Genomic DNA, 9,023 nt, shown 5'->3' with positions numbered 1-9,023 from the left:
TGTTGATTTACAAGTAATACACTGCGAAAGGGGACTATTGTTGATTATTTGTATTGTATTATTTTTGTTTTATTTCATATTTCTGATGTTGACTCCTGTTATTTTTGTTTGTTTATAAAACATGAATACATTAGTATGTGTGCACATTCTCATTATTCATTTGCTTATGTACACAGCAGGCTTTGACATTCTGGATGGACAATATTTACATACATAGTGTATCTGACGTAAAACTGTGAGATGAACAGTGAGTTACTGTTTAACTAGAGTCAGATATTGTTATTTTTCTAATTAAATTTCATTCAGTGTCATTCATTTGACAAATACAAAAATGTTGAAAATCGTAAATTACAAAACTAGCTTTTATTAAAGGCCGTCTGAAATTTATGAAAATTTAAAGGTACTTTTTACGTTACTGTTGAAATATTTTCAACAATAAATGTAGAAATGTTTGTGCATGTCAATCAACTCCCTTTTAATGCATCTGCATAGAGACAGATTATCATCAATATCTAATATATGACATGATCACATTTAATTCTGATGAGAAAACACTAAAGAAGTAAAATTGCTGGTTTGACATGTTTATTTCAGCTTGTTTTGGTGATACATTTTAACACAAAATGACTGTAAATATTTTAATAACCAGCTTTATTTTTTAAAGAATAACCATTATTTAATTTCACTGAGGTAAATAATGTTCAGTGATTCACATTCAAGCTGTCATTTTAATATAAAGACATGATAAAAATAATAAAGACAACTCTATAGGTCAAAAAGAATTACTGTAACACCACGCCAGCAGGGGGAGCCCTCACGCGACTACTGATTCAGCTCTGCAGCTACTTCATGTTTGTGCTGTATTTCAGTGAGTGTTCAGGCCATGCTTTTTTGCGAAGTATTGCCAGTTTACCAAGTAGTTCCAAGTGACTTTCATGACTGCTATCCTGTGTATGACCCTGCCTGCCTTGTTCACGTACGTTCTCTGTCTTTGCCCTTTTGATCTGTTTTGGACTGATTGTTGTGTAACTGAACTTCTGCCTGCTCTTATACTGTCGTCTGGATTTGCCCCTGTGTTTGTTGTTTGGATTGGACTGCTTATATGTTGCCGACTATCTGCTTGTTTACTCGTTGATGTCTCTGCCTAACCCCTTAAATAAACTTCTGCACATGGATTTTAACACAGCCTCAGCCTCCACGTTACAATTACCCATTATGCCCATAACCATCATACAGGGATCAACATAAGAAACTAGAAAAACTCATGTATAAATGTATAAAACTGATGATTGTAAAAACCTTTAAATTATTCAGACACTGGTTCACAGAAGCTTCACTCACAAGTGATGAAACACTGAAATTTATAATCATTTTGCATAACGTATGAAATATCAAAGCTTCATTCAATGAAATCACATGACAGTCAGTTTAATTTATAGAACCAACATTTGGGTTTCTCTATATTTTACCTAATTTAGTTGAAATAACCCAGCCTTAACAGCGTAGTTTCAGAAAGATTTCAACTTCCCACAAAGCTGCTCTTCAGATATTCTCATCACTATCATAATGCATTAATGCCTGCTGAAGTTGAAGATTTTATGTAAAATTATTAGTTCAGTGATAAATGAACACATTCCTCATCTTACTTCTTCACTCTCAGTAGTTTCTGCAGATGAAGTTGAGTGTTTCAGTTTCAGGACGGCTGATCCAGACCTGATGTCCTCCAGGCTGAACTGCTCCAGATCTCACTGTGGGCTCACAGTCCTCCTCTGATGTGCCGTTCCCTGGAGCCCAGTTCTGATAGCACACGGTCTCTCCACTCACCCAGAACCAGATGCCCAAAGCGCAGGAGTGACGTAAACCCAACCACACCGCCTCAGTAGACGCCAGTTTAACCACGTTCATCACACGACGCTGCATCTCCCCTCACTGAACCGAGACCAGATCCACATGATGCTGTCTGCAGTATCTCAGAGCTTCAGACCACGACAGATTCTGCTGGATCACAATCAGTTTATCTGGACACAAAACAAAACAGAAACTAGAGAGAGACTGATCAAAAACAACATGCAGAACAAACACTGTGGAGGAATTTGTCATGTCAGACATGTAGAGTCAACTTTAAAGAGCCCATATTATGGGTTTTTGAAAATGCCCTTCCATGTAGTGTGTAACACAGCTCTAAGTGAAGTGAAATATCCAGCTAAGGCTTAAATCTGTAAGTGTACAGTGTTTAAAACTATTGATTCATCTATAAAAGAGTCGACTCATAGTGCTTCAAACGAGTCGTCTTGATAACGAGTCATTAGGTGTTTCGTGATGACGCGGCTACGAAACACAAGTAGTTGCATGCGCAAACCCAGGAGATTTGAAACCTGCGGCCCCGCCCACTAACAGAAAAAAGTCTCACACACACACACACACACAGACAGACAGACACCGGTGGAATAAAGTCACGCTGTGCAGATGGATATTATGGACAGTCTAATCAAAGATGAAACATCAGTATTATAGCCCAGCCTTGAGCAGATCGAGTGCTTCTGGAAAATACATGCTTACAAAGAAGACTTCATCAGTTTGTTAAAGGAAGGATCAGTAAAGACTGTCAGAACATGGATCAGTGCATCATGAATCAGTTTCTACCCCCATTTCACCAGTGTAAGTAAGTGCGATTAAATGGTTTCCTCGTTTACTCTAGCTTGCACATTATGTATTTAGTTGTGTTTTGTTACTTGTAACCGCGTGTGCTGTATCAAGTTAACTCTTTGTATTCTCATATCGCGTGTAAAGCCACGTTAAAAACGCGACGCGTGCCGCTTTGATTACGGATCGTCAGCTGTTGCTACATGCATGCAACGGACAAGTTTCAAAATATTTCAGCTCAGGCTCGAGGTGAGGTGTCTAAATTGCAGCCAGCAAGCTGAACTGGTGCTCTAGGCGTGTGTGTCGTGTCCTCGAGTAGGAGTGTAATGTGTGTGTGTGTGTGTGTGTGTGTAACGCACGGGTATTCGCGGATATAACTGAGCGCCGCGCCGCGCCCTCTCTATTCAGCCGCTCCTCTATGGACGCGTCGGCCCTGTGTGTGTGTGTGTGTGTGTGTGTGTGTGTGTGTGTGTGTGTGTGTGTGTGTGAAAAGAGCAAGAAGACTGTGACAGGCTAGGAGATCTCCTCGCCAGTTCTTGGACTTTTTGCTCAATAAAATAGTTAGTCGTCAGTATTTTCTAGTCCATCGTCTGTGTTTACATTCACCCACTGGCAGCCAAAATCCACTATGAAGCGTGTGTGCACTGTGACTACTATTATATTGTAGATTAGCAGCTGGGCATTTCACTCTGTCTCGCGCTGAAGCCTTGTCCGTGTCGACCAATCGCAGCAGGCTGTCATCGGTCCAATCAGCGCAGATTAGCTTCGCGCTGAGGAGGGGTTTGGGAACAAATGAATGGCTGAACGATTCATATGGGAGTCGTTGGGATAATTAGGTAAAAATAAATGCAGATTATAAGACCATCAAAGTGTTTTTTGACCTTGCATGCATATTAGACTGTTGTTGGAGACCCTTACAACCAAAATATGACCCTATTTCATGTATGATAGGGGCTCTTTAAGAGATCTGGAGCTGATGATGGATTGTGTGTGTTTGGAGAATCTGCTCACCTTCATGACAAACGAATGGAAACTCATGGTGACCACAATTGTAGTCACCCCATTGTCCCTGTGTGTTTGGCTGAATCGCTGCACATTCTGCAAAATCTTGAAAATTATCTGCCCAGTATCTGAATGAGGAGTTGCTTTGATCTGACCACTGCCATGCGTCTCTGAACAGACCGATCCAGACTTCAGATCCAGATTTCCAACTGTTAATGAACTTCTCCAGCTGTTGAATCTCATTCTGGTTCCTCACACTGACCAGATCAATGTGATTCTGTCTGCAGTAACTCTGGGCAGCTCTCCAGTTCATCAACTGATTGACAAACACCAGTCCTCTGCTCACTTTAAGAAAATCAATTTAAAATAATACTTTATCAGTTTATTCTTATTCTGCTGTATGCTTTGTATATGAACATAAGCAGCGGTGAAAGAAAAGCCTGTGTTAAGAGAAGTTTAGTTGTTATGAGTTCATTTTCATTTTGAATATTTCTATGATTACACTTGTAAACCAGAGATGCCCAAACTAGGGAATGCAAACCTTTGATTTGGACCACCATGCCATTTAAGAAGAGAGGGAGATTGACAATTTAAAGCAATGTTTTGTAGCTATTTTTAAATATTGGGAAACCACTCATGGAAATTTTTATGTAATACAGTTTGGTATATTTAACTTTGGCCCACAACCCTCAATCAAGTTTGATTTTTGGCCCTTCATAAGAAAAAGTTCTCCCCTGCTTTAAATTATGCCTTGTGAGACTATAATTCAACATAATATTTTCAACATAGGCTCATTCTGAAAACGTAGCCCTATATATATTTCTGGAGATCACAAATTATGTACCCAGAAGTCAATTGGTCAGTCAGTCAGTCAGTGTAACAGAGTTACTATTGCACTCTGTTAAAATTATAAAAATTTCAAATGATATTGTGCTTTTTATTTAGAGACTTTCTTTCATATTTGTGAATTTTATCATTTTGAGAACACATTTTGCAGTCATTTTTATTTATTTTCCATGGCAATGATAAACCTGCACATCGCCCCTTTTTGTACCTCTTGTGTTGCCGTAGTTTGTCCCCCCCCCACCCCCCCCCCCCCCCCCCCCCCCCCCCCCCCCCCCCCCCCCACAATGCTGCTGTGTATTGATGAGGGTAGGTTGTGCAGAGCTTTGCTCCTGAGTGTATTTCATATTTCTATCGTTCTAAAGCAAGTGGTTGTCATTTCATGCAAACTATATTACATTATTATGTTATTTTTGTTTGGTTTTATTGCTGAATTAAGTTTGTGGCAGTTTTCTAATGATTAACATAAGTGCTAACCGCCATTTTGTCTTGATTGTACTCTATTTCTCAGTGCGAAAACTCTGTTATTTTGTGTATACAGGGGTCGGATGTGCACTACAGCCAGAAGACAACTTATTTGTGTTTAATTGTCTTCTGCAGGTATGTTTTACAGTCCTTTTTGTTTGCATTTTGTTTAACTAAACGCACATTTTTAGTTGTCCACAAGGTGGCTCTGTTGTACGTTATTTTTTACACATTTTTGTATGTAAAGTTTGGTTTCTAATGATAAAGAAAAAGGTTCATTTTGTTGTAACTGTAAAGAAAAAAATGTTTTCCTGTGAATTTAATTTTATCTTTTCTAAAAAAAAGTGTCAAATTATAAGAGATTATGTGAGTAATTTTGTATAAATTGTAAAATGTATCAAATGTCATTACATATATTATTGAGAAAATAATTAATCTGACCTCACAATGCTGCTGTGTATTGATGAGCAGGTCGGATGTGCACTACAGCCAGAAGACAACTTATTTGTGTTTATTGTCTTCTGCAGGACTAAATAAAATCAAGGAAAGCTGCTCTTGGTGTCGTCTCGGAGTTATTACGTGGAAAGCAGATCCATTACATCAGTCAACAGTGACCTCTGGTGCATTTACGCGAGAACAGCAAGAGTGAATGGCCTTTGCTAGAGAAATTTGAGATTTCAAATTTCAAAAAGCATACACAGCGGCTTCTAGTAGATTTGCGAAAACAAAATCTGCAAAAAAATTGTAGCTCCTGTGACGTATTTGGCGCTCTCCAGAAATGTAGATAGAGGTACATTTTTTTAGACTGAGCCTCAGTTGTATTTTTTGTTTGCCTAATGGTTCAAAATAGGTTTGTCATATTGCCAAAAATTACTGTAGGTCTGACTTAAGAATATTTATGTTAACTACTGTCACATTTACGTTTCCACTTGAAGCATCTTTTGTTAAATAATTGTTTTGTACAGTAGGGGTTTGTACTCACTGTTGTAGCAGATGAAGACATGAGTATTACTACATGCCTTATTAATCCATTTTCCATTATTCATAACAGTACACTTATTACTGTCAGCTGGCTCTACAGATGTCCAGTTCAGAAAGAGCGCAGGATCACCTGAAGACCAATGCCATTTATAAACACTCGTCTTCTGAAGACCAATCCAGATATACGGATCACGTACATCATTCACACTCTTGTTCAGCTTGATCATGTCATTCATGTTGTCAACGGTGGCCAGATCTGTGTATTTCTCTCTGCAGTATCTCTGAGCTTCAGTCCAGTTCTTCTTCTCATTTATAAAGTGATACTGACGCTGAACACATTCAGATATGGAGCAGAGAGCTGTGAAAGAGACACTTTGCTTTAATGCTTTTCAGAACAGAGTCAAACCTAATGAAACTATAAACCATGAATAAAACTACAAACACACTCACCAGTGAGGAGAAGAGGGAAATATAGAGTCTGAGCCATATCTGAGGAAGAAACACAGAGATAAACATGTAAACAATCAGATCCATTTTGAGCAAAACATTTCAAGTTAAAAGTGAAACATGAATGTAGAATACACAATAATGGAGAATATCAGAGCGTATCAAAGCGTAATATGTAGATGTGTGTGTTCTCACTTCAGAGCTGGTGTGTTTCTGTCCTCAGTCTGATGTTTCTGTCTGCAGTTTCAGACTGTGTGATTATTCTAGATCTGCTTTCATCCGTCATTCAACACTTTGCATCATTTGTTTAATACTCTGAACATATACGTTTTCATTTTTCTTCCTCGTTCAGGTGCATTTGCATATTTTTTTCTCTCTGACGATCATTGATTCTACTTTTTTTTTTTTTTTTAAATGTTTATTTGAATGTGGTCGAGAGTCGAGTCTACTGTAATATATCTCACAATGGGTGATTCTTCTATATCTGCTCTCATCCATCTTTCAGCACATCAAGTAATTTGTTTATGACTGTAAAAGCCCCCGTTTCATATTTCAGTTCTCCATATTTGTTTATTTGTCCACATTTCTTTCTGTTATATTTGCACACAGGGAGAACATGCAAACTCCACACAGAAATGCCAACTGACCCAACTGAGGCTCAAACCAGCGACCTTCTTGCTGTGAGGCGACAGTGTTACCCGTAAATTTGCAGCCATTATGCATTATTTAAATTACTTTTTTAAAAGAAAAAAAAAAAAAGAAATTATATATATATATATATATATATATTATAGGTGGGCATAGATTAATTTTTTAATCTAGATTAATCTCACTGTGTCACGGTTGCAGGTTTGTGCGCTTTCCGGAGTGTCTGTTTTATCACTTGGGTTTGTTTTGTTTTGGTTGTCCACGTGTATTCATGCCGGTACTCAGCTGTTTTGATTAGCTCGACAGCTGAGGTTCATTATCGTGTCTATATCTGGGCAACATTTCTATGTTTCCTTGTCAGTTCGTTTTGTTTGCTCATGTATGTCTGTCTGTGCTCAGGACTGTAAGGAGTGGCTGCTGGACCTGACTTCGTCTGTCTGTTTCCCGGTTGCTACCGCCCTATATCCCTTGTGCACTCACTCATTTTCCTGTCCTGCATCTCCTGTTTCCAAAGTGCATCACAAACTGCTTGAGAAACTGTTCTACTATGATATTTGGTGATGAAAATAAATGATATTTAATAAGATGTACTTGTGTTTACTAACTGTATATTTAGTTAGACATGAATGTTGAACTGTAGACCTACATAAGCTCCAAACAGCCATTTTTGATCACCTTAATCTGACTAAACTCATAACTGAACTAAACAGCAATGGAATTAAGACATGTGGAGTTTGCAGATATTAGTGGCATTATTGAAGTAAACACCGCAATCAAACTATTACCATCATGTAGGACTTTTCACAGAAGGAATACACACAGGTTCGAAGACTTGTTTTCACCACCTACAGTGCAGTTCGGCCAGGCATACATTCGTGCTAAAATATCAAGGTGAAAGTCATCATAGCTCGCGTAGAATAGACCCAGCTCCCAGCCTAACATTGAGAATAGATTAATGGCGATATTTTTTTAGCGCGTGATGAGAGTCTTGCATTAACACAGCATGTTAACGCTGATAACGGCCCACCACTATTTATATATATAAATAAAATAAAATAAGTGCTGTCAATCGCAAAAAATAAAAAAATAATAACCAACTGATCGCACTTTTTTTGCAATTAATCGCGATTAATCACATTTAAACAACAAACTTGTAATTTTGGCTATTCAAATGTAAAATTAATGTAAACGCAAGGCAAAAAAAACTATTTAAATTCAAAATATAATTGTTTATTAGGATTTTTGTTTAACTTGTCACACAGACTTCTTCATGTAAACAACATACCCACATTAAACTATCAAGATCCTGTCTTGACAGTCATATTTATTACACAAATAAAAACACAGGCATGTAAATGCCATTTAAACTTCCAAACAACCAATGCCAATAAAGAAAAATTGATTTCCAAATTTGCAAGTGAACTACAAAATAATCCAAAATACAGGCATTGCACATATGGAAATTGAAAAATTATAATAATAATAATAAGAAGAAGAAGTACAAAGTATTGAATACAAACAATTGCAACCACAGGTACGCATTGTGTCACACCGAAGACTAGGTCTTACAGAGACTTTGGTTAAACCATCTCTAAACATTTAAACAACTTTGAGGGATCCGGACGACAGCGTTAAGGCATTTGTTCTTGTTGCTGGGAAACGTGCACGCACACACAGATACAGACAGACACACACAATGTGCTCAGGACTCAACACGCATGATCGCGTTCATCAAAATAGCTTGAACAAAGTGTTCTAAAGTATGGCTGTAGCCTATTTCACAAGAATTCTGACACAACAATGTGAAGCAGACGCTTTACAAAGTTGCGTTTAAGTGGGAAACATATCAAACTTAATGAAACATTTGAGGGCGCATGCTGAGAGGCAGAGGAATGCGCTGTCTTTGACAGCTCGCAACATCATCTGGCACTTTCACTGATAAATTTACATGGACACCAATACTACGCTTTTATGATTAAGATAATACTAATTAA

General features: G+C 37.9%; 1 pseudogene; it reads right to left on the bottom strand.

The window, feature by feature from the left end:
- Positions 1–777: 777 nt before the first annotated feature.
- Positions 778–6,421, bottom strand: LOC130232677 (macrophage mannose receptor 1-like; annotated as a pseudogene).
- Between the last annotated feature and the right edge of the window lie 2,602 nt (positions 6,422–9,023).

Source organism: Danio aesculapii, chromosome 7, assembly GCF_903798145.1.
Source record: "Danio aesculapii chromosome 7, fDanAes4.1, whole genome shotgun sequence".
NCBI classification, from domain to species: Eukaryota; Metazoa; Chordata; class Actinopteri; order Cypriniformes; family Danionidae; genus Danio; species Danio aesculapii.
The sequence above is the reverse complement of the archived record's forward strand: the minus strand, read 5'-3'. Positions and strand labels throughout refer to the sequence as shown.